At 48.0% G+C, this 26,863-nt stretch overlaps 1 protein-coding gene across 1 annotated transcript in view; it reads right to left on the bottom strand.

Moving 5' to 3' along the window:
• The window catches only part of LOC112241960 (lipoma-preferred partner homolog), a gene marked incomplete in the record, with an annotated part of 506,285 nt that overhangs the window by 447,819 nt on the left and 31,603 nt on the right, over window positions 1-26,863 (bottom strand). The window contains 1 exon segment of the mRNA XM_042322624.1: window positions 4,171-4,243.

Here is a 26,863-nt window from a genome sequence, read left to right as displayed (position 1 = left end):
GACTCAGACAGGGGTAACACAGTGACTCAGACAGGGGTAACACAGTGACTCTGACAGGACAGACAGGGGTAGCACAGTGACTCAGACAGGGGTAACACAGTGACTCAGACAGGGGTAACACAGTGACTCAGACAGGACAGACAGGGGTAGCACAGTGACTCAGACAGGGGTAGCACAGTGACTCAGACAGGGTAACACAGTGACTCAGACAGGGGTAGCACAGTGACTCAGACAGGGGTAGCACAGTGACTCAGACAGGGGTAACACAGTGACTCAGACAGGGGTAACACAGTGACTCAGACAGGGGTAGCACAGTGACTCAGACAGGGGTAACACAGTGACTCAGACAGGGGTAACACAGTGACTCAGACAGGGTAACACAGTGACTCAGACAGGGGTAACACAGTGACTCAGACAGGGGTAACACAGTGACTCAGACAGGGGTAACACAGTGACTCAGACAGGACAGACAGGGGTAACACAGTGACTCAGACAGGGGTAACACAGTGACTCAGACAGGACAGACAGGGGTAGCACAGTGACTCAGACAGGGGTAACACAGTGACTCAGACAGGGGTAACACAGTGACTCAGACAGGACAGACAGGGGTAACACAGTGACTCAGACAGGACAGACAGGGGTAACACAGTGACTCAGACAGGGGTAACACAGTGACTCAGACAGGACAGACAGGGGTAGCACAGTGACTCAGACAGGGGTAACACAGTGACTCAGACAGGGGTAACACAGTGACTCAGACAGGACAGACAGGGGTAGCACAGTGACTCAGACAGGGGTAACACAGTGACTCAGACAGGGGTAACACAGTGACTCAGACAGGACAGACAGGGGTAGCACAGTGACTCAGACAGGGGTAGCACAGTGACTCAGACAGGGGTAACACAGTGACTCAGACAGGGGTAGCACAGTGACTCAGACAGGGGTAGCACAGTGACTCAGACAGGGGTAACACAGTGACTCAGACAGGGGTAACACAGTGACTCAGACAGGGGTAACACAGTGACTCAGACAGGGGTAGCACAGTGACTCAGACAGGGGTAACACAGTGACTCAGACAGGGGTAACACAGTGACTCAGACAGGGGTAACACAGTGACTCAGACAGGGGTAACACAGTGACTCAGACAGGGGTAACACAGTGACTCAGACAGGGTAACACAGTGACTCAGACAGGACAGACAGGGGTAACACAGTGACTCAGACAGGGGTAGCACAGTGACTCAGACAGGACAGACAGGGGTAACACAGTGACTCAGACAGGGGTAACACAGTGACTCAGACAGGGGTAACACAGTGACTCAGACAGGACAGACAGGGGTAACACAGTGACTCAGACAGGACAGACAGGGGTAACACAGTGACTCAGACAGGACAGACAGGGGTAGCACAGTGACTCAGACAGGGGTAACACAGTGACTCAGACAGGACAGACAGGGGTAACACAGTGACTCAGACAGGACAGACAGGGGTAACACAGTGACTCAGACAGGACAGACAGGGGTAGCACAGTGACTCTGACAGGGGTAACACAGTGACTCAGACAGGACAGACAGGGGTAGCACAGTGACTCAGACAGGGGTAACACAGTGACTCAGACAGGGGTAACACAGTGACTCAGACAGGACAGACAGGGGTAACACAGTGACTCAGACAGGGGTAGCACAGTGACTCAGACAGGGGTAACACAGTGACTCAGACAGGGGTAACACAGTGACTCAGACAGGACAAACAGGGGTAGCACAGTGACTCAGACAGGGGTAGCACAGTGACTCAGACAGGGGTAGCACAGTGACTCAGACAGGACAGACAGGGGTAACAGAGTGACTCTGACAGGACAGACAGGGGTAACACAGTCTCTCCCTCTCCCCCAGTCTCGCCCTCTCCCCCAGTCTGTCTCCCAGTCGCTCTCCCAGTCTCTCACCCAGACGCTCTCCCTCTCACCCAGACGCTCTCCCTCTCACCCAGTCGCTCTCCCTCTCACCCAGTCGCTCTCCCTCTCACCCAGTCGCTCTCCCTCTCACCCAGTCGCTCTCCCTCTCACCCAGTAGCTCTCCCCCAGCCTCTCTCCCAGCCTCTCTCCCAGCCTCTCTCCCAGTCCCTCCCCCAGTCCCTCCCCCAGTCTCCGTTCCAGTTGAGGTCATATACTTTGGGATTAAGTCAGTCTGAGAAGCCTCTTTGTGCTGGCCAATTAAGCGAAGCCTCATTTGATTAAAGGGAGTTGGAAGATTTTAAAATGTTACGCAACAGGAACGCATCATGTCCTGTTCTCTTGATATGCAGGCCTAATTGAGCGAATTGAGGATGCATCATCCAAGAGGAAGGGAGAGAGAGAGAGGTCAACTTTGGAGTCCCTTATGTCATAAAGGGAACCTTCTGCCCCGTCAGTCACCCTGCCTCTGTGACCCGAACTCTCTGACACAGGTCAGTTTATATAATCCTCTTCCTCTCCTCCCCTCCCTCCTCTCCTCCCTCCTTCCTCCCCTCCTCTCTCTCCCTCCCCTCCTCTCCCTCCTCTCCTCTCCCTCCCCTCCCCTCCTCTCCTCCCTCCTCCTCCTCTCCTTCTCCTCTCCTCTCCTCTCCCACCTCCTCTCCTCCCCTCCCCTCCTCTCCTCCCCTCTCCCTCCTCTCCTTCTCCCTCTCCTCTCCCTCTCCTCTCCTCTTCTCTTCTCCCTCTTCTCCTTCCTCCCCTTCTCCTCTCCTCCCCTCCCTCCTCCCCTCCTCCTCTCCTTCTCCTCTCCTTCTCCTCTCCTCCCCTCCTCCCCTTCTCCTCTCCTCTCCCACCTCTCCTCTCCTCTCCTCCCATCCTCTCCCTCCTCTCCTTCTCCTCTCCTCTCCTTCTCCTCCCCTCCCCTCGTCTCCCCCCCCACCTCCTCTCCTCTCCTCCCCTACCCTCCTCCCCTAGCCTCTCCTCCCCTACCCTCTCCCCCCTCTCCCCCCCCCCCCTCTCCTCTCCTCTCCTTCCCTGTCCCCTCCCCTCCTCCCTCCTCTCCCCCCCCACCCCACCTCCCCCTCCTCTCCTCCCCTGCCCTCCTCTCCTCTCCCCTCCCCTCCTCTCCTCCCCTCCCCTGTCCCCTCCCCTCCTCTCCCCTGTCCCCTCCCCCCCCCCCCCCCTCTCCTCCTCCCTCCCATCCCTCCCTCCCCTCCCCCCCCTTCTCTCCTCCCCTCCTCTCCTCCCTCCTCTCCTCCCCTTCTCTCCCTCCTCTCCTTCTCCTCCCCTCTCCCCTCCTCTCTCCCCCCCACCCCCTCCTCTCCTCCCCTGTCCCCTCCCCTCCTCTCCTCTCCTCTCCTCTCCTCTCCTCCTCCTCTCCCTCCTCTCCTTCTCCTCCCCTCTCCCTCCCCCCACCTCCCCCTCCTCTCCTCCCCTGTCCCCTCCCTCCCTCCCTCCTCTCCTCCCCTGAATGTGAGGCAGTTGCATAAAATAATCAAACTGGTGAATTCTAGTTTCTCTCCAAACAAATTCAAAAAGAGGAGGAAAACAACATCCCTAACGTGGCAAACACCTCGGTCTTAAAACTGCAACAGACAGGAAGGCCGGGTAACAGACAGGAAGGCAGGGTAACAGACAGGAAGGCAGGGTAACAGACAGGAAGGCCGGGTAACAGACAGGAAGGCCGGGTAACAGACAGGAAGGCCGGGTAACAGACAGGAAGGCCGGGTAACAGACAGGAAGGCCGGGTAACAGACAGGAAGGCCGGGTAACAGACAGGAAGGCCGGGTAACAGACAGGAAGGCAGGGTAACAGACAGGAAGGCAGGGTAACAGACAGGAAGGCCGGGTAACAGACAGGAAGGCCGGGTAACAGACAGGAAGGCAGGGTAACAGACAGGAAGGCAGGGTAACAGGCAGGGTAACAGACAGGAAGGCAGGGTAACAGGCAGGGTAACAGACAGGAAGGCAGGGTAACAGGCAGGCTAACAGGCAGGGCGGCAGGGTAACAGGCAGGGTAACAGACAGGAAGGCAGGGTAACAGACAGGAAGGCAGGGTAACAGGCAGGCTAACAGGCAGGGCGGCAGGGTAACAGGCAGGGTAACAGGCCCGGTAACAGGCCCGGTAACAGGCCCGGTAACAGGCAGGGTAACAGGCGGTTGGCTGGGGTGCTTAATGAACAGACCAGGAGAGGAGACGGGGAAAAAGAGGAATTTGACTAACCAGATTTTTCAACACACACAGAGAGAGAGAGTCCCTTCAGGATCACAGAGGGACCAGTCACAGGGTCAGAAACCTGGGGAACACAGAGACACACAAGTCAGTAAGACATACAGGGACGGATACAGAACCATTTTCAAAGCCTATACACCCGTTATTAAAATTAAATGAAATATATATTCTCTTCGGTTCTTTCTTGAAATGTTCACAAAAGACTACGTCACATTTGACTACAGAACCTACAGGACAATTTCCTAATAACAATTGTATATATTTTTCCAGACTATCGGATATGGATAAATATGTTAATTGTGTTTTCATCTATATCTGGTGCAGTGTCTATGTTAATTATAAATAACAATATCATCCACGTACAATGGGGAAGTATGGGGAAGACTAGCTCAGTGTCTCCAGGGCCCTGGGATGTTCTCTCCCTGTTTGGGGCCCTGGGATGTTCTCTCTCTGATCGGGGCCCTGGGATGTTCTCTCCCTGATCTGGGCCCTGGGATGTTCTCTCCCTGATCGGGGCCCTGGGATGTTCTCTCCCTGATCGGGGCCCTGGGACACTGATCTGGGCCCAGGGAGCGTTGTGGGGTACACTACAGGGAGCGTTGTGGGGGTACACTACAGGGAGCGTTGTGGGGTACACTACAGGGAGCGTTGTGGGGTACACTACAGGGAGCGTTGTGGGGGGTACAGGGAGCGTTGTGGGGTACACTACAGGGAGCGATGTGGGGTACACTACAGGGAGCATTGTGGGGTACACTACAGGGAGCGTTGTGGGGTACAGGGAGCGTTGTGGGGTACACTACAGGGAGCATTGTGGGGTACTCTACAGGGAGCATTGTGGGGTACACTACAGGGAGCGTTGTGGGGTACAGGGAGCGTTGTGGGGTACAGGGAGCGTTGTGGGGTACACTACAGGGAGCGTTGTGGGGTACAGGGAGCGTTGTGGGGTACAGGGAGCGTTGTGGGGTACACTACAGGGAGCATTGTGGGGTACAGGGAGCATTGTGGGGTACAGGGAGCGTTGTGGGGTACAGGGAGCGTGTGGGGTACACTACAGGGAGCATTGTGGGGTACAGGGAGCGTTGTGGGGTACAGGGAGCGTTGTGGGGTACACTACAGGGAGCATTGTGGGGTACAGGGAGCGTTGTGGGGTACACTACAGGGAGCATTGTGGGGTACACTACAGGGAGCGTTGTGGGGTACACTACAGGGAGCGTTGTGGGGTACAGGGAGCGTTGTGGGGTACACTACAGGGAGCATTGTGGGGTACACTACAGGGAGCGTTGTGGGGTACACTACAGGGAGCGTTGTGGGGTACAGGGAGCATTGTGGGGTACAGGGAGCGTTGTGGGGTACACTACAGGGAGCGTTGTACAGGGGGTACACTACAGGGAGCGTTGTGGGGGACAGGGAGCGTTGTGGGGGTGCAGGGAGCGTCGTGGGGTACACTACAGGGAGCGTCGTGGGGTACAGGGAGCGTTGTGGGGTACACTACAGGGAGCGTTGTGGGGTACACTACAGGGAGCGTTGTGGGGTACACTACAGGGAGCGTTGTGGGGTACAGGGAGCGTTGTGGGGTACAGGGAGCGTTGTGGGATACACTACAGGGAGCGTTGTGGGGTACACTACAGGGAGCGTTGTGGGGTACACTACAGGGAGCGTTGTGGGGTACAGGGAGCGTTGTGGGGTACAGGGAGCGTTGTGGGGTACAGGGAGCGTTGTGGGGTACACTACAGGGAGCGTTGTGGGGTACACTACAGGGAGCGTTGTGGGGTACACTACAGGGAGCGTTGTGTGGGGGTACAGGGAGCGTTGTGGGGTACAGGGAGCGTTGTGGGGTACAGGGAGCGTTGTACAGGGGTACACTACAGGGAGCGTTGTGGGGTACACTACAGGGAGCGTTGTGGGGTACACTACAGGGAGCGTTGTGGGGGTACAGGGAGCGTTGTGGGGATACACTACAGGGAGCGTTGTGGGGTACACTACAGGGAGCGTTGTGGGGGTACACAGGGAGCTACAGGGAGCGTTGTGGGGTACAGGGAGCGTTGTGGGGGTACAGGGAGCGTTGTGGGGTACAGGGAGCGTTGTGGGGTACACTACAGGGAGCGTTGTGGGGTACACTACAGGGAGTGTTGTGGGGTACACTACAGGGAGCGTTGTGGGGTACACTACAGGGAGCGTTGTGGGGTACAGGGAGCGTTGTGGGGTACAGGGAGCGTTGTGGGGTACAGGGAGCGTTGTGGGGTACAGGGAGCGTTGTGGGGTACACTACACGGAGCGTTGTGGGGTACACTACAGGGAGCGTTGTGGGGTACAGGGAGCGTTGTGGGGTACACTACAGGGAGCGTTGTGGGGTACACTACAGGGAGCGTTGTGGGGTACACTACAGGGAGCGTTGTGGGGTACACTACAGGGAGCGTTGTGGGGTACACTACAGGGAGCGTTGTGGGGTACACTACAGGGAGCGTTGTGGGGTACAGGGAGTGTTGTGGGGTACACTACAGGGAGCGTTGTGGGGTACACTACAGGGAGCGTTGTGGGGGGTACAGGGAGTGTTGTGGGGTACAGGGAGCGTTGTGGGGTACACTACAGGGAGCGTTGTGGGGTACAGGGACTACAGGGAGCATTGTGGGGTACTCTACAGGGAGCATTGTGGGGTACACTACAGGGAGCATTGTGGGGTACAGGGAGTGTTGTACAGGGAGGGTACAGGGACTACAGGGAGCGTTGTGGGGTACACTACAGGGAGCGTTGTGGGGTACGGTACAGGGAGCATTGTGGGGTACAGGGAGCGTTGTGGGGTACACTACAGGGAGCGTTGTGGGGTACAGGGAGCGTTGCTACAGGGGGTACAGGGAGGGCGTTGTGGGCTACAGGGAGCATTGTGGGCTACAGGGAGCGTTGTGGGGTACAGGGAGCGTTGTGGGGTACAGGGAGCGTTGTGGGGGTACAGGGAGCGTTGTGGGGTACACTACAGGGAGCGTTGTGGGGTACACTACAGGGAGCGTTGTGGGATACAGGGAGCATCGTGGGGTACACTACAGGGAGCATCGTGGGGTACACTACAGGGAGCGTTGTGGGGTACACTACAGGGAGCGTTGTGGGGTACAGGGAGCGTTGTGGGGTACACTACAGGGAGCGTTGTGGGGTACACTACAGGGAGCGTTGTGGGGTACAGGGAGCATTGTGGGGTACACTACAGGGAGCGTTGTGGGGTACACTACAGGGAGCGTTGTGGGGACACTACAGGGAGCATTGTGGGGTACAGGGAGCGTTGTGGGGTACACTACAGGGAGCGTTGTGGGGACACTACAGGGAGCAGTGTGGGGTACAGGGAGCGTTGTGGGGTACACTACAGGGAGCGTTGTGGGGTACAGGGAGCGTTGTGGGGACACTACAGGGAGCAGTGTGGGGTACAGGGAGCGTTGTGGGGACACTACAGGGAGCGTTGTGGGGCGTTGTGGGGTACAGGGAGCGTTGTGGGGTACACTACAGGGAGCGTTGTACAGGGGGTACACTACTATACTTTATGTTTCTGCTTTGGGTTGTGCGCACGCACACACACACACACACACACACACACACACACACACACACACACACACACACACACACACACACACACACACACACACACACAGTAACTCTGAACTTCATATTCAAGCAGCATTCTTCTAATTATGTTGGTAACCAGTTCATAATAACAATAAGGCACCTCGGGGGTTTGTGGTATATCTAAGGGCTGTGTCCAGGGACTCTGCGTTGCGTCGAGCGTAAGAACAGCCCTTAGCCGTGGTATATTGGTCATATACCCCCCCCTCCCCGAAGTGCCTTATTGCTTAAATGATATCTTATGTACAATCACTAACTATTTTACCGCTTGTACAAATAACTTCATGCACTTGCAAATGTAGCTGATGTGTGGCCATTTTGGAAACTGTCCAAAGGATTCGAATGTTATAATCGTCTCTGTGTGAAGTGGTAACAGTCAACTAGCAGTTAGCAGTTAGCATCCTTATCCTTTGATTGACGATGTAGACCTGTGGGGAATAACAAAAACACCCTACTAAAATAGGAGAATATTCAACGTAACAATACTCCAATCAACAACAGATTCCAAAAATGACTATTAAAAAAAATAAATCACCTCCAACTCATCACTACCACTGCAGTGAGATGAGGTAGAGCGTCACGTTCTCAGGGCAACTGATGAGGGGGGGGGTGGGGGGGTAGAAACCATCCATGATACCTTCCCTACAAAATGATATTTTCCCAGCAGCCATCAGAAGAAGAAATAAGCAGGTTTAGTAAATATGACGTATCAAACTGTCTGCTGGTGAAATAGCTACGGCTTAAACACATCTAGCCAGCGGGGGAGGACCCAGAGTCAGGGCCAAGTTTCCACGGTTGTGTCCCAACCTGGCACCCTATATTCCCTACATAGTGCACTACTTTAGACCAGAGAACCGTAGGCAATAGGGTGCCATTTTGCAACACAGAGCAAGGCAGTAGGAGCAGTATGACTAGCCTAATAGATTAAAGTCTCCAGTAATATCCTCATGGCCTTAAGCCATGGGGCAGAAATCCATAGTGAATTCCTCGCTACGACATCAGCCTCTTCAGCTTGATGACTCACTTACGTAACCATTCTAATAATCGGTATAATTATAACAAGAAAATAACATTTTACAGTACCGATTTCTTTCCAATGTAGATACAGCGTGAACTAAGCTGAGCAACTGAACCCCCCCCCATCCTCTTTACTAAAAGCCTCTGTTAGAAGACTCCCTAGCAAGAACACGAATCCTCTATATAAACCAAGACATTTCTTCATATTCAAATAAATGGCTGCAATTTAAATGTAATTCCAACTCCATTAAGATAATGTAGGTTAAACCATTTTTTAAGCCCAGCAGTTCTTTTTAAAGAAGAACAGACAAATATTATTATCTAGACCATTTAACACCCGAATATGGGAAGCGGTTCTAATCAAACTTAAATGATCAGACAATTCAAGTACATTAGGCCATTAACACAATTTCAAAGAGGCCTAATCTGTCAAAGAAAATGTAATTTAGTCGTTGAAAAAGGTCTTTATGCTTTGGAGTAGGAAGGGACTGACTTCCACTGACAATTTCTTTTTTTTTTTAACAAGTTAAGAAATATCCTGAGAAAATGGCCACCAGATCAATAGTTGAAAACTATAATACAGACCGATGCCTAGGAGCAGAGAACAGACGGATCAAAGGAAATTATAGGATAGGGGAGAACAGAGGTGGAGTGAAGAGAGAGAGGCATGCTGGGGGATCTGGTTAGGGGCCCCTGAGGGGGAGTAACGAGAGAGGCCTGCTGGGGGATCTGGTTAGGGGCTCCTGAGGGGGAGTAACGAGAGAGAGGCCTGCTGGGGGATCTGGTTAGGGGCCCCTGAGGGGGGAACAGAGGTGGAGTGAAGAGAGAGAGGCCTGCTGGGGGATCTGGTTAGGGGCTCCTGAGGGGGAGTAACGAGAGAGAGGCCTGCTGGGGGATCTGGTTAGGGGCTCCTGAGGGGGAGTAACGAGAGAGAGGCCTGCTGGGGGATCTGGTTAGGGGCTCCTGAGGGGGAGTAACGAGAGAGAGAGGCCTGCTGGGGGATCTGGTTAGGGGCCCCTGAGGGGGAGTAACGAGAGAGAGGCCTGCTGGGGGATCTGGTTAGGGGCTCCTGAGGGGAGTAACGAGAGAGAGGCCTGCTGGGGGATCTGGTTAGGGGCTCCTGAGGGGGAGTAATGAGAGAGAGAGGCCTGCTGGGGATCTGGTTAGGGGCTCCTGAGGGGATGAGAGAGAGGCCTGCTGGGGGATCTGGTTAGGGGCCCCTGAGGGGGTTTGGATGAGAGAGGCCTGCTGGGGGATCTGGTTAGGGGCTCCTGGGGGGAGTAACGAGAGAGAGAGGCCTGCTGGGGGATCTGGTTAGGGGCTCCTGAGGGGGAGTAATGAGAGAGAGAGGCCTGCTGGGGATCTGGTTAGGGGCTCCTGGGGGGATGAGAGAGAGAGGCCTGCTGGGGGATCTGGTTAGGGGCTCCTGGGGGAGTGATGAGAGAGAGGCCTGCTGGGGATCTGGTTAGGGGCTCCTGAGGGGAGTAATGGAGAGAGAGGCCTGCTGGGGGATCTGGTTAGTGGGGCTCCTGGGGGGATGATGAGAGGCCTGCTGGGGGATCTGGTTAGGGGCTCCTGATGGGGAGTAATTATAGAGAGAGGCCTGCTGGGGATCTGGTTAGGGGCTCCTGAGGGGGAGTAATTATAGGCCTGCTGGGGGATCTGGTTAGGGGCTCCTGAGGGGGAGATAATTATAGAGAGAGGCCTGCTGGGGGATCTGGTTAGGGGCCCCTGAGGGGGAACAGAGGTTTGGATGATGAGTAATTATATTAGTGGGTCCATTCTCTCTGGTTTGGATGATGAGTAATTATATTAGTGGGTCTCTCTGGTTTGGATGGTGAGTAATTATATTAGTGGGTCCATTCTCTCTGGTTTGGATGATGAGTAATTATATTAGTGGGTCTCTCTGGTTTGGATGATGAGGTATTATATTAGTGGGTCTCTCTGGTTTGGATGATGAGGTATTATATTAGTGGGTCTCTCTGGTTTGGATGATGAGTAATTATATTAGTGGGTCTCTCTGGTTTGGATGATGAGCAATTATATTAGTGGGTCTCTGGTTTGGATGATGAGGTATTATATTAGTGGGTCTCTTTGGTTTGGATGATGAGTAATTATATTAGTGAGTCTCTCTGGTTTGGATGATGAGGTATTATGTTAGTGGGTGTCTCTGGTTTGGATGATGAGTAATTATATTAGTGGGTCTCTCTGGTTTGGATGATGAGTAATTATATTAGTGGGTCCACTCACTCTGGTTTGGATGATGAGTAATTATATTAGTGGGTCTCTCTGGTTTGGATGATGAGCAATTATATTAGTGGGTCTCTGGTTTGGATGATGAGTGATTATATTAGTGAGTCTCTCTGGTTTGGATGATGAGTAATTATATTAGTGGGTCCATTCTCTCTGGTTTGGATGATGAGTAATTATATTAGTGGGTCTCTCTGGTTTGGATGATGAGTAATTATATTAGTGGGTCTCTCTGGTTTGGATGATGAGTAATTATATTAGTGAGTCTCTCTGGTTTGGATGATGAGTAATTATATTAGTGGGTCCACTCACTCTGGTTTGGATGATGAGTAATTATATTAGTGGGTCTCTCTGGTTTGGATGATGAGCAATTATATTAGTGGGTCTCTCTGGTTTGGATGATGAGTAATTATATTAGTGGGTCTCTCTGGTTTGGATGATGAGTAATTATATTAGTGGGTCCACTCACTCTGGTTTGGATGATGAGTAATTATATTAGTGGGTCTCTCTGGTTTGGATGATGAGCAATTATATTAGTGGGTCTCTGGTTTGGATGATGAGTGATTATATTAGTGAGTCTCTCTGGTTTGGATGATGAGTAATTATATTAGTGGGTATCTCTGGTTTGGATGATGAGGTATTATATTAGTGGGTCCATTCTCTCTGGTTTGGATGATGAGGTATTATATTAGTGAGTCTCTCTGGTTTGGATGATGAGGTATTATATTAGTGGGTGTCTCTGGTTTGGATGATGAGGTATTATATTAGTGAGTCTCTCTGGTTTGGATGATGAGGTATTATATTAGTGGGTCTCTCTGGTTTGGATGATGAGGTATTATATTAGTGGGTGTCTCTGGTTTGAATGATGAGGTATTATATTAGTGAGTCTCTCTGGTTTGGATGATGAGTAATTACATTAGTGGGTCTCTCTGGTTTGGATGATGAGGTATTATATTAGTGGGTGTCTCTGGTTTGGATGATGAGGTATTATATTAGTGAGTCTCTCTGGTTTGGATGATGAAGTATTATATTAGTGGGTCCATTCTCTCTGTGGACAGACTGACACCGTGCTCCTTAAGTGCTCCCTTCTTCAGCAGACAGGCAGCAGGCAGGTTGATGGTCTCTGAGTGTTTACAGGGTATAAAAAGGTACAACGAAGACCATGAAAAATACATATCCCTCAAATCACCTTGACCTTTACTCTCTCTGCCAGGGCTTCATAGTGTATTTATAACCAACTAAGCAGAGAAGTGGGTTTTTAAAGCATATCGGTCCCTAAGAGCAAAGTGAAATGCATGGTTCAGGTGAATAAAATGCAGTTGTTAGGGAACCTTTTCTAAAGTAGGTACAAATGGATCTGAAACGGTTACGAACCAGGGAAGCAACTTCTGTCAGAGCAGAACCAGAGAATATCACCTCAGTCCAGGAAGACATACAGGTCCTGTGAGTCTCACCAACCAAGACATAATGGTCCTGTGAGTCTCACCAACCAAGACATAATGGTCCTGTGAGTCTCACCAACCAAGACATAATGGTCCTGTGAGTCTCACCAACCAAGAGGAGACATAATGGTCCTGTGAGTCTCACCAACCAAGAGGAGACATAATGGTCCTGTGAGTCTCACCAACCAAGAGGAGACATAATGGTCTTGTGAGTCTCACCAACCAAGAGGAGACATAATGGTCCTCTGAGTCTCACCAACCAAGAGGAGACATAATGGTCCTGTGAGTCTCACCAACCAAGAGGAGACATAATGGTCTTGTGAGTCTCACCAACCAAGAGGAGACATAATGGTCCTGTGAGTCTCACCAACCAAGAGGAGACATAATGGTCCTGTGAGTCTCACCAACCAAGAGGAGACATAATGGTCCTGTGAGTCTCACCAACCAAGAGGAGACATAATGGTCCTGTGAGTCTCACCAACCAAGAGGAGACATAATGGTCCTGTGAGTCTCACCAACCAAGAGGAGACATAATGGTCCTGTGAGTCTCAGTTGGTTAAACTCCAAGGGACACCATGAGCGTAGAGATAGAAATGGCAAGGTTGTGGGGGTTCAATTCCCATGGGGATCACATGTAGCCGATGCAGGACCTGTACAGGTAAGTCAAGTTGGATAAAGTCTTCCGTTTAGGGCCCGTGGGGATTGTGATACATGAATCACCATGTTGACCTTAGATCAACAAATAAATCATCCCTGACCATCACCGTGAAATAATCCCAGACCATCACCGTGAAATCATCCCAGACCATCACCGTGAAATCATCCCTAAACATCACCGTGAAATCATCCCAGACCATCACCTTGAAATCATCCCAGACCATCACCGTGAAATCATCCCTGACCATCACCTTGAAATCATCCCTGACCATCACCGTGAAATAATCCCAGACCATCACCGTGAAATCATCCCAGACCATCACCGTGAAATCATCCCTAAACATCACCGTGAAATCATCCCAGACCATCACCGTGAAATCATCCCTGACCATCACCGTGAAATAATCCCAGACCATCACTGTGAAATAATCCCAGACCATCACTGTGAAATAATCCCAGACCATCACTGTGAATTCATCCCAGACCATCACCGTGAAATCATCCCAGACCATCACCGTGATACAGTAGATGCTATAGCCTACAGTCTTTTCTCGTGACAACATGGTATTTCCAATAAATGTTTGTCATATCAGTTAGTAACTGGGTTAAACCAGCCTCTCTCGCTCTCTGCTCGTAGTGAATGGTTGATCTCCCATTGACATTCCCCAGTTCCTCTTCATGGAGGAAAAACCTTAAATAATTTATTGAGAAATGTTTGCAAGATGACCTTCTCTTCTGAGCAATGAGAGGTGAGGAGTCAGTCAAGACAATGCTAGGGAAGCAGTAGGATCTAGCCCCTCATTCAGAATTCACTGAAATATGTTTTAGGTTGAAACCAGGTCACTGGCATCACCATGGAAACTTGGCTAACATAATTTAGTTCAAACGTAATTTCTTAAAGATGTAGAGAGGAACCATGCTTTGGCTTAGATTGAGGTATTCAATATTTTGTATTAACAGGGATGTTGTAGAGTTGTTATAGCCCAGTGTTTGTGTACTCTAACACCCTAAGGGGGAGAGAGGGGAGGGGAGGAGAAGGGAGAGGGCGACTGGGGTCAAAAACCCATTTACATTTGTAACGGTAATTGCGCATTGTCTACAACGTGTCTCTGAAGTGGGCCTCTCCTCCTCCTCCTCTGAAGTGGGCCTGTCCCCCTCTGAAGTGGGCCTGTCCTCCTCTGAAGTGGGCCTGTCCTCCTCCTCCCCAGTTCCCCACTGATCCCTCCCCCTCAGCCAGTCTGCTGTGAATATTACATTTATCACTAACATCAACAGTCCTGGAGGGAAACCCACACAGACAAAACACTGGAAATCTATTTCTTGCCAACAAATAAAAAGGATCTGGATAAAAACGTTCCTTTCCGACAGATTAACATGACAGATTGGCTTCAGGTGAAATGAGATGAAGGAATTACGTGTTCCTCAACGCATCACACTTCAATTTCACTGTCAAAGTGTTGAATTATTGAAAAAAAGTGGTGAATTATTCTTCCACCCCGGACGATTATACATTTAGCAGGGCTCCATTTTCTCCCTCCATGGTTAAAAGGCTGAGTCCCAATTGGTCCCCTACCAGAGCCCAATGAGCCCGGGTTGAAAAGTAGTGCACTATATAGGGAAAAAGGGTGCCACATAGGATGGCCCACTATGTCGGAACACGATCTAAGATGGCTGTCTCCTCTCTCCCATATAAGGAAGAAACCACAGCCTGAGGTTCTGTTTAAGCATCCATCTCCTCTGTTCTTATCTCCATCACGCAGAGTACCGAAAGACTATCTGATCGATAGAAAGATTGATAAAAACAGACAATAAAATAATATCATACATGTACATTTAGCTGTCACTCTTATCCAAAGCAAAAGAGAATTAGTCATGCATGAAATTTTACGTATGAGTGGTACCGGGAATCGAACCGACTACCCTGGCGTTACACGTGCCATGCTCTACCAACTGAGCTACAAAAGGACCAGACAGACAGGTCTACAGTAGAGATATGAGTTAACACCAAGAGCACATTCCTGACATTCCTGCAATCCTTCCTCCCCCAAAAAGCAGCCATCCTATCGATCGGCTGACGCCACGTGCCATCCTATCGATCGGCTGACGCCACGTGCCATCCTATCGATCGGCTGACGCCACGTGCCATCCTATCGATCGGCTGACGCCACGTGCCATCCTATCGATCGGCTGACGCCACGTGCCATCCTATCGATCGGCTGACGCCACGTGCCATCCTATCGATCGGCTGACGCCACGTGCCATCCTATCGATCGGCTGACGCCACGTGCCAGCCTATCGATCGGCTGACGTCACGTGCCATCCTATCGATCGGCTGACGTCACGTGCCATCCTATCGATCGGCTGACGTCACGTGCCATCCTATCGATCGGCTGACGTCACGTGCCATCCTATCGATCGGCTGACGTCACGTGCCATCCTATCGATCGGCTGACGCCACGTGCCATCCTATCGATCGGCTGACGCCACGTGCCATCCTATTGCCTGACGTCACGTGCCATCCTATCGATCGGCTGACGCCACGTGCCATCCTATCGATCGGCTGACGCCACGTGCCATCCTATCGATCGGCTGACGCCACGTGCCATCCTATCGATCGGCTGACGCCACGTGCCATCCTATCGATCGGCTGACGCCACGTGCCATCCTATCGATCGGCTGACGCCACGTGCCATCCTATCGATCGGCTGACGCCACGTGCCAGCCTATCGATCGGCTGACGCCACGTGCCATCCTATCGATCGGCTGACGTCACGTGCCATCCTATCGATCGGCTGACGTCACGTGCCATCCTATCGATCGGCTGACGTCACGTGCCATCCTATCGATCGGCTGACGTCACGTGCCATCCTATCGATCGGCTGACGTCACGTGCCATCCTATCGCCTGACGTCACGTGCCATCCTATCGGCTAACGTCACGTACTAGCCTTTCGGCTTGGTTTCTCAAATGACTGCCTCGCCAGGTTCACCAACTACTTCTCAGATAGAGTACAGTGTGTCAAATCAGAGTGCTTGTTGTCCGGACCTCTGGCAGTCTCTATGGAGGTGCTACAGGGTTCAATTCTCGAGCCGACTCTCTCCTCTGTATACATCAATGATGTTGCTCTTGCTGCTGGTGATTCTCTGGTCCACCTCTACGCAGTCGACACCATTCTGTACACCTCTGGCCCTTCTTTGGACACTTCCGTGGCCTCCAGATGCTCTTAAATGCAAGTAAAACTAAATGCATGACTCACATTAAGCATCTCCAATCCAAAATGTAATCTAGAATCGGCTTCCTATTTTGCAATAAATCCTCCTTCACTCATGCTGCCAATCATACCCTCGTAAAACTGACTATCCTACCGATCCTCGACTTCGGCGATGTCATTTACAAAATAGCCTCCAACACTCGACTCAGAAAATTGGATGTAGTGTATTTAACACATGTGTTGCTAGAAATTCGATATGACAAGTAGATGTATTATAAACCGTTTTAGGAATAGTGAATAGAACCAACTACATGGATGGTGACGACAGAGATGGTGCTGCTGTGGATAGCAGACATCTTAAGGGCTCCTGGTCAAATTCTGCTGTTCTTAATTAACTTAAAATTTCGCTGTTCTTAACTTTTGTTTTGCTACAAAATGTCTGCGCCATAATTTCCTATGAGCAAAAAAAAAACAGCTTCTGGATATCAGAAACAACGATCACTACTCTGGACGTTCTGCTTACTCCGGACCAGGCCCTGATCTCAGGAACTCCGGACGTTCTGCTTACTCCGGACCAGGCCCTGATCTCAGGAACTCCGGACGTTCTGCTTACTCCGGACCAGCCCCTGATCTCAGGAACTCCGGACGTTCTGCTTACTCCGGACCAGGCCCTGATCTCAGGAACTCTGGACGTTCTGCTTACTCCGGACCAGGCCCTGATCTCAGGAACTCCGGACGTTCTGCTTACTCCGGACCAGGCCCTGATCTCAGGAACTCCGGACGTTCTGCTTACTCCGGACCAGGCCCTGATCTCAGGAACTCCGGACGTTCTGCTTACTCCGGACCAGGCCCTGATCTCAGGAACTCCGGACGTTCTGCTTACTCCGGACCAGGCCCTGATCTCAGGAACTCCGGACGTTCTGCTTACTCCGGACCAGGCCCTGATCTCAGGAACTCCGGACGTTCTGCTTACTCCGGACCAGGCCTGGATCTCAGGGACTCGAAAAAGAGGATACGGCGGAGAAAGAGAGGCAGGCGAGGTAACATCCTGACCAGACTACGTCGGTGACCAAAATAGACCTCTATTGCCCTCTGTTCTATTGTCGAATGTGCGGTCACTGGAGAATAAACTGGATGAGATCCGTTTAAGACTATCCTATCAACGGGACCTGAAAAACTGTAATATCCTGTGTTTCTCAGAGTCATGGCTGAACGAGGACATGGGTAACACACATCAAGGTTAACATTCCGAAGGCCGCAGGGCCAGATGTAATACCAGGACGCAAACTCAGAGCATAAACTGACCAACTGGCAGGTGTCTTCCCTGACATTTTCAACCTATCCCTGACCCGGTCTGTAATACCAACTTGTTTCAAGCAGACCACCAAAGTGCCCGCGCCCAAGAACGCCAAGGTATCGTGCCTAAATGACTTTCGCCCTGGTAACACTATGTTATTTTTACTCATAATTTGTTATTTACTGTGTATTTATTCCTCATGTCACCAATTCTATTTTGTATCTTTAACTCTGCATTGTCAGAAAAGGACCCGTAAGTAAGCATTTCACTGTTAGTCTACATATAACATGTGACATATGGAACCGGGTACAATCTGGGATGCACAGGGGAGGGATGGGGGTCATTGGGGTCAACTTCTTGTGGTGTGCAGTGGTCAAGTTTAAAATGGCTGTCAGTCAAAACCAATACAGTGGCTGTGAAGCGCGGAGCCAGTGCTCTGACGTCATGTATAGCATGTTACTGTACAGCCACTACGTTCCAATTTAGGCGCTTATCAGTGTCCAAATCTGCCATTTTCAACCCATATACCAGTACGAGTGAAGGGTTACAGAAGATTTAATGCCTCTTAGTGAGGCCCTCATTGAAACACTGACAGTATGCAGCATGCCCCCCATCTCACCCCTTCCTCCATTCCCTTTTTAAGCCTCAATCTTCTAGCAGCATTAATACCCCTGGCAACACTCACTCTAAACCTTTGGGTCCCATTTGGCTAAGCCTCAGCTATTTGTTTTTGTTTGTTTGTTTAACCTGCATTAGAACCCAATCGAGGTTTAATCTGAAACAGGCACTTCTACCATGTACAGTAGGATAGTGCAGTAGTCTGATTCCTACTGTAGTTCTACCATGTACAGTAGGATAGTGCAGTAGTCTGATTCCTACTGTAGTTCTACCATGTACAGTAGGATAGTGCAGTAGTCTGATTCCTACTGTAGTTCTACCATGTACAGTAGAATAGTGCAGTAGTCTGATTCCTACTGTAGTTCTACCATGTACAGTAGGATAGTGCAGTAGTCTGATTCCTACTAGTTCTACCATGTACAGTAGGATAGTGCAGTAGTCTGATTCCTACTGTAGTTCTACCATGTACAGTAGAATAGTGCAGTAGTCTGATTCCTACTGTAGTTCTACCATGTACAGTAGGATAGTGCAGTAGTCTGATTCCTACTGTAGTTCTACCATGTACAGTAGGATAGTGCAGTAGTCTGATTCCTACTGTAGTTCTACCATGTACAGTAGGATAGTGCAGTAGTCTGATTCCTACTGTAGTTCTACCATGTACAGTAGAATAGTGCAGTAGTCTGATTTCCTACCATATACAGTAGGATAGTGCAGTAGTCTGATTCCTACTGTAGTTCTACCATATACAGTAGGATAGTGCAGTAGTCTGATTCCTACCAGTTCTACCATGTACAGTAGCATAGTGCAGTAGTCTGATTCCTACTGTAGTTCTACCATGTACAGTAGGATAGTGCAGTAGTCTGATTCCTACTGTAGTTCTACCATGTACAGTAGAATAGTGCAGTAGTCTGATTCCTACTGTAGTTCTACCATGTACAGTAGGATAGTGCAGTAGTCTGATTCCTACTGTAGTTCTACCATATACAGTAGAATAGTGCAGTAGTCTGATTCCTACCATATACAGTAGGATAGTGCAGTAGTCTGATTCCTACTGTAGTTCTACCATATACAGTAGGATAGTGCAGTAGTCTGATTCCTACTGTAGTTCTACCATGTACAGTAGCATAGTGCAGTAGTCTGATTCCTACTGTAGTTCTACCATGTACAGTAGAATAGTGCAGTAGTCTGATTCCTACTGTAGTTCTACCATGTACAGTAGGATGGTGCAGTAGTCTGATTCCTACTGTAGTTCTACCATATACAGTAGAATAGTGCAGTAGTCTGATTCCTACCATATACAGTAGGATAGTGCAGTAGTCTGATTCCTACCATATACAGTAGGATAGTGCAGTAGTCTGATTCCTACTGTAGTTCTACCATATACAGTAGAATAGTGCAGTAGTCTGATTCCTACTGTAGTTCTACCATGTACAGTAGGATAGTGCAGTAGTCTGATTCCTACTGTAGTTCTACCATATACAGTAGAATAGTGCAGTAGTCTGATTCCTACCATATACAGTAGGATAGTGCAGTAGTCTGATTCCTACTGTAGTTCTACCATATACAGTAGGATAGTGCAGTAGTCTGATTCCTACTGTAGTTCTACCATGTACAGTAGCATAGTGCAGTAGTCTGATTCCTACTGTAGTTCTACCATGTACAGTAGGAGAGTGCAGTAGTCTGATTCCTACTGTAGTTCTACCATGTACAGTAGGATGGTGCAGTAGTCTGATTCCTACTGTAGTTCTACCATATACAGTAGAATAGTGCAGTAGTCTGATTCCTACCATATACAGTAGGATAGTGCAGTAGTCTGATTCCTACCATATACAGTAGGATAGTGCAGTAGTCTGATTCCTACTGTAGTTCTACCATATACAGTAGGATAGTGCAGTAGTCTGATTCCTACTGTAGTTCTACCATGTACAGTAGGATAGTGTAGTAGTCTGATTCCTACTGTAGTTCTACCATGTACAGTAGAATAGTGCAGTAGTCTGATTCCTACTGTAGTTCTACCATGTACAGTAGGATAGTGCAGTAGTCTGATTCCTACTGTAGTTCTACCATGTACAGTAGGATAGTGCAGTAGTCTGATTCCTACTGTAGTTCTACCATATACAGTAGAATAGTGCAGTAGTCTGATTCCTACCATATACAGTAGGATAGTGCAGTAGTCTGATTCCTACTGTAGTTCTACCATATACAGTAGGATAGTGCAGTAGTCTGATTCCTACTGTAGTTCTACCATGTACAGTAGCATAGTGCAGTAGTCTGATTCCTACTGTAGTTCTACCATGTACAGTAGGAGAGTGCAGTAGTCTGATTCCTACTGTAGTTCTACCATGTACAGTAGGATGGTGCAGTAGTCTGATTCCTACTGTAGTTCTACCATATACAGTAGAATAGTGCAGTAGTCTGATTCCTACCATATACAGTAGGATAGTGCAGTAGTCTGATTCCTACTGTAGTTCTACCATGTACAGTAGAATAGTGCAGTAGTCTGATTCCTACTGTAGTTCTACCATGTACAGTAGAATAGTGCAGTAGTCTGATTCCTACTGTAGTTCTACCATGTACAGTAGGATAGTGCAGTAGTCTGATTCCTACTGTAGTTCTACCATGTACAGTAGGATAGTGCAGTAGTCTGATTCCTACTGTAGTTCTACCATATACAGTAGAATAGTGCAGTAGTCTGATTCCTACCATATACAGTAGGATAGTGCAGTAGTCTGATTCCTACTGTAGTTCTACCATATACAGTAGGATAGTGCAGTAGTCTGATTCCTACTGTAGTTCTACCATGTACAGTAGGATAGTGCAGTAGTCTGATTCCTACTGTAGTTCTACCATATACAGTAGAATAGTGCAGTAGTCTGATTCCTACCATATACAGTAGGATAGTGCAGTAGTCTGATTCCTACTGTAGTTCTACCATATACAGTAGGATAGTGCAGTAGTCTGATTCCTACTGTAGTTCTACCATGTACAGTAGCATAGTGCAGTAGTCTGATTCCTACTGTAGTTCTACCATGTACAGTAGGAGAGTGCAGTAGTCTGATTCCTACTGTAGTTCTACCATGTACAGTAGGATGGTGCAGTAGTCTGATTCCTACTGTAGTTCTACCATATACAGTAGAATAGTGCAGTAGTCTGATTCCTACCATATACAGTAGGATAGTGCAGTAGTCTGATTCCTACCATATACAGTAGGATAGTGCAGTAGTCTGATTCCTACTGTAGTTCTACCATATACAGTAGAATAGTGCAGTAGTCTGATTCCTACTGTAGTTCTACCATGTACAGTAGGATAGTGCAGTAGTCTGATTCCTACTGTAGTTCTACCATATACAGTAGAATAGTGCAGTAGTCTGATTCCTACCATATACAGTAGGATAGTGCAGTAGTCTGATTCCTACTGTAGTTCTACCATATACAGTAGGATAGTGCAGTAGTCTGATTCCTACTGTAGTTCTACCATGTACAGTAGCATAGTGCAGTAGTCTGATTCCTACTGTAGTTCTACCATGTACAGTAGGATAGTGCAGTAGTCTGATTCCTACTGTAGTTCTACCATGTACAGTAGGATAGTGCAGTAGTCTGATTCCTACTGTAGTTCTACCATATACAGTAGAATAGTGCAGTAGTCTGATTCCTACCATATACAGTAGGATAGTGCAGTAGTCTGATTCCTACCATATACAGTAGGATAGTGCAGTAGTCTGATTGATGTGTTCCTACTGTAGTTCTACCATATACAGTAGGATAGTGCAGTAGTCTGATTCCTACTGTAGTTCTACCATGTACAGTAGGATAGTGTAGTAGTCTGATTCCTACTGTAGTTCTACCATGTACAGTAGAATAGTGCAGTAGTCTGATTCCTACTGTAGTTCTACCATGTACAGTAGGATAGTGCAGTAGTCTGATTCCTACTGAGTTCTACCATGTACAGTAGGATAGTGCAGTAGTCTGATTCCTACTGTAGTTCTACCATATACAGTAGAATAGTGCAGTAGTCTGATTCCTACCATATACAGTAGGATAGTGCAGTAGTCTGATTCCTACTGTAGTTCTACCATATACAGTAGGATAGTGCAGTAGTCTGATTCCTACTGTAGTTCTACCATGTACAGTAGCATAGTGCAGTAGTCTGATTCCTACTGTAGTTCTACCATGTACAGTAGGAGAGTGCAGTAGTCTGATTCCTACTGTAGTTCTACCATGTACAGTAGGATGGTGCAGTAGTCTGATTCCTACTGTAGTTCTACCATATACAGTAGAATAGTGCAGTAGTCTGATTCCTACCATATACAGTAGGATAGTGCAGTAGTCTGATTCCTACTGTAGTTCTACCATGTACAGTAGAATAGTGCAGTAGTCTGATTCCTACTGTAGTTCTACCATGTACAGTAGAATAGTGCAGTAGTCTGATTCCTACTGTAGTTCTACCATGTACAGTAGGATAGTGCAGTAGTCTGATTCCTACTGTAGTTCTACCATGTACAGTAGGATAGTGCAGTAGTCTGATTCCTACTGTAGTTCTACCATGTACTGTAGGATAGTGCAGTAGTCTGATTCCTACTGTAGTTCTACCATGTACAGTAGGATAGTGCAGTAGTCTGATTCCTACTGTAGTCCTACCATGTACAGTAGAATAGTGCAGTAGTCTGATTCCTACTGTAGTCCTACCATGTACAGTAGAATAGTGCAGTAGTCTGATTCCTACTGTAGTTCTACCATGTACAGTAGAATAGTGCAGTAGTCTGATTCCTACCATATACAGTAGGATAGTGCAGTAGTCTGATTCCTACTGTAGTTCTACCATGTACAGTAGAATAGTGCAGTAGTCTGATTCCTACTGTAGTTCTACCATATACAGTAGGATAGTGCAGTAGTCTGATTCCTACTGTAGTTCTACCATATACAGTAGAATAGTGCAGTAGTCTGATTCCTACCATATACAGTAGAATAGTGCAGTAGTCTGATTCCTACTGTAGTTCTACCTATACAGTAGAATAGTGCAGTAGTCTGATTCCTACTGTAGTTCTACCATATACAGTAGGATAGTGCAGTAGTCTGATTCCTACTGTAGTTCTACCATATACAGTAGAATAGTGCAGTAGTCTGATTCCTACCATATACAGTAGAATAGTGCAGTAGTCTGATTCCTACTGTAGTTCTACCATATACAGTAGAATAGTGCAGTAGTCTGATTCCTACTGTAGTTCTCTGGGTGAGGTGACGATATACAGTAGAATAGTGCAGTAGTCTGATTCCTACTGTAGTTCTCCGATATACAGTAGAATAGTGCAGTAGTCTGATTCCTACTGTAGTTCTACCATATACAGTAGAATAGTGCAGTAGTGTGATTCCTACCATATACAGTAGAATAGTGCAGTAGTCTGATTCCTACCATATACAGTAGGATAGTGCAGTAGTCTGATTCCTACTGTAGTTCTACCATATACAGTAGGATAGTGCAGTAGTCTGATTCCTACTGTAGTTCTACCATGTACAGTAGCATAGTGCAGTAGTCTGATTCCTACTGTAGTTCTACCATGTACAGTAGGATAGTGCAGTAGTCTGATTCCTACTGTAGTTCTACCATGTACAGTAGGATAGTGCAGTAGTCTGATTCCTACTGTAGTTCTACCATATACAGTAGAATAGTGCAGTAGTCTGATTCCTACCATATACAGTAGGATAGTGCAGTAGTCTGATTCCTACCATATACAGTAGGATAGTGCAGTAGTCTGATTCCTACTGTAGTTCTACCATATACAGTAGGATAGTGCAGTAGTCTGATTCCTACTGTAGTTCTACCATGTACAGTAGGATAGTGTAGTAGTCTGATTCCTACTGTAGTTCTACCATGTACAGTAGAATAGTGCAGTAGTCTGATTCCTACTGTAGTTCTACCATGTACAGTAGGATAGTGCAGTAGTCTGATTCCTACTGTAGTTCTACCATGTACAGTAGGATAGTGCAGTAGTCTGATTCCTACTGTAGTTCTACCATATACAGTAGAATAGTGCAGTAGTCTGATTCCTACCATATACAGTAGGATAGTGCAGTAGTCTGATTCCTACTGTAGTTCTACCATATACAGTAGGATAGTGCAGTAGTCTGATTCCTACTGTAGTTCTACCATGTACAGTAGCATAGTGCAGTAGTCTGATTCCTACTGTAGTTCTACCATGTACAGTAGGAGAGTGCAGTAGTCTGATTCCTACTGTAGTTCTACCATGTACAGTAGGATGGTGCAGTAGTCTGATTCCTACTGTAGTTCTACCATATACAGTAGAATAGTGCAGTAGTCTGATTCCTACCATATACAGTAGGATAGTGCAGTAGTCTGATTCCTACTGTAGTTCTACCATGTACAGTAGAATAGTGCAGTAGTCTGATTCCTACTAAGTTCTACCATGTACAGTAGAATAGTGCAGTAGTCTGATTCCTACTGTAGTTCTACCATGTACAGTAGGATAGTGCAGTAGTCTGATTCCTACTGTAGTTCTACCATGTACAGTAGGATAGTGCAGTAGTCTGATTCCTACTGTAGTTCTACCATGTACTGTAGGATAGTGCAGTAGTCTGATTCCTACTGTAGTTCTACCATGTACAGTAGGATAGTGCAGTAGTCTGATTCCTACTGTAGTCCTACCATGTACAGTAGAATAGTGCAGTAGTCTGATTCCTACTGTAGTCCTACCATGTACAGTAGAATAGTGCAGTAGTCTGATTCCTACTGTAGTTCTACCATGTACAGTAGAATAGTGCAGTAGTCTGATTCCTACCATATACAGTAGGATAGTGCAGTAGTCTGATTCCTACTGTAGTTCTACCATGTACAGTAGAATAGTGCAGTAGTCTGATTCCTACTGTAGTTCTACCATATACAGTAGGATAGTGCAGTAGTCTGATTCCTACTGTAGTTCTACCATATACAGTAGAATAGTGCAGTAGTCTGATTCCTACCATATACAGTAGAATAGTGCAGTAGTCTGATTCCTACTGTAGTTCTACCATATACAGTAGAATAGTGCAGTAGTCTGATTCCTACTGTAGTTCTACCATATACAGTAGGATAGTGCAGTAGTCTGATTCCTACTGTAGTTCTACCATATACAGTAGAATAGTGCAGTAGTCTGATTCCTACCATATACAGTAGAATAGTGCAGTAGTCTGATTCCTACTGTAGTTCTACCATATACAGTAGAATAGTGCAGTAGTCTGATTCCTACTGTAGTTCTCCGATATACAGTAGAATAGTGCAGTAGTCTGATTCCTACTGTAGTTCTCCGATATACAGTAGAATAGTGCAGTAGTCTGATTCCTACTGTAGTTCTACCATATACAGTAGAATAGTGCAGTAGTGTGATTCCTACCATATACAGTAGAATAGTGCAGTAGTCTGATTCCTACCATATACTGTAGAATAGTGCAGTAGTCTGATTCCTACTGTAGTTCTACCATATACAGTAGAATAGTGCAGTAGTCTGATTCCTACTGTAGTTCTACCATGTACAGTAGAATAGTGCAGTAGTCTGATTCCTACTGTAGTTCTACCATGTACAGTAGAATAGTGCAGTAGTCTGATTCCTACTGTAGTTCTACCATATACAGTAGGATAGTGCAGTAGTCTGATTCCTACTGTAGTTCTACCATATACAGTAGGATAGTGCAGTAGTCTGATTCCTACTGTAGTTCTACCATGTACAGTAGAATAGTGCAGTAGTCTGATGATTCCTACTGTAGTTCTACCATGTACAGTAGGATAGTGCAGTAGTCTGATTCCTACTGTAGTTCTACCATGTACAGTAGAATAGTGCAGTAGTCTGATTCCTACTGTAGTTCTACCATGTACAGTAGAATAGTGCAGTAGTCTGATTCCTACTGTAGTTCTACCATATACAGTAGGATAGTGCAGTAGTCTAGCACTACTGTCTGTAGAGAGGAGCACTGACCAGACAGCCTGCCAGGCTAGCACTACTGTCTGTAGAGAGGAGCACTGACCAGACAGCCTGCCAGGCTAGCACTACTGTCTGGAGAGGGCACTGACCAGACAGCCTGCCAGGCTAGCACTACTGTCTGTAGAGAGGAGCACTGACCAGACAGCCTGCCAGGCTAGCACTACTGTCTGTAGAGAGGAGCACTGACCAGACAGCCTGCCAGGCTAGCACTACTGTCTGTAGAGAGGAGCACTGACCAGACAGCCTGCCAGGCTAGCACTACTGTCTGTAGAGAGGAGCACTGAACTCCGATGTGTAAATACAGAAGGGATACAGAACTAAAACCACAAAGAGCTGGTTTGAATCTCCCGAGCCGACTAGGTGAAAAATGTGGTGTGCCCTTGAGCAAGGCACTTAACCCTAATAGCTCATGTAAGTCCCTCTGGATAAGAGTGTCTGCTAAATGACTAACATCTAAATTATTATTTGTATAGATTTATTATTTAACCTTTATTTACCCAGGCAAGTAAATTAAGAACAAATTCTAAATGTACAGTGTAGTTCAATATTCAACAGCCTGGCCAAGGCTTTCGACTCTGTCAATCACCACATTCTTATTGGCAGACTGGACAGC

This window comes from Oncorhynchus tshawytscha, linkage group LG05, assembly GCF_018296145.1.
Source record: "Oncorhynchus tshawytscha isolate Ot180627B linkage group LG05, Otsh_v2.0, whole genome shotgun sequence".
NCBI lineage: Eukaryota > Metazoa > Chordata > Actinopteri > Salmoniformes > Salmonidae > Oncorhynchus > Oncorhynchus tshawytscha.
The sequence above is the reverse complement of the archived record's forward strand: the minus strand, read 5'-3'. Positions and strand labels throughout refer to the sequence as shown.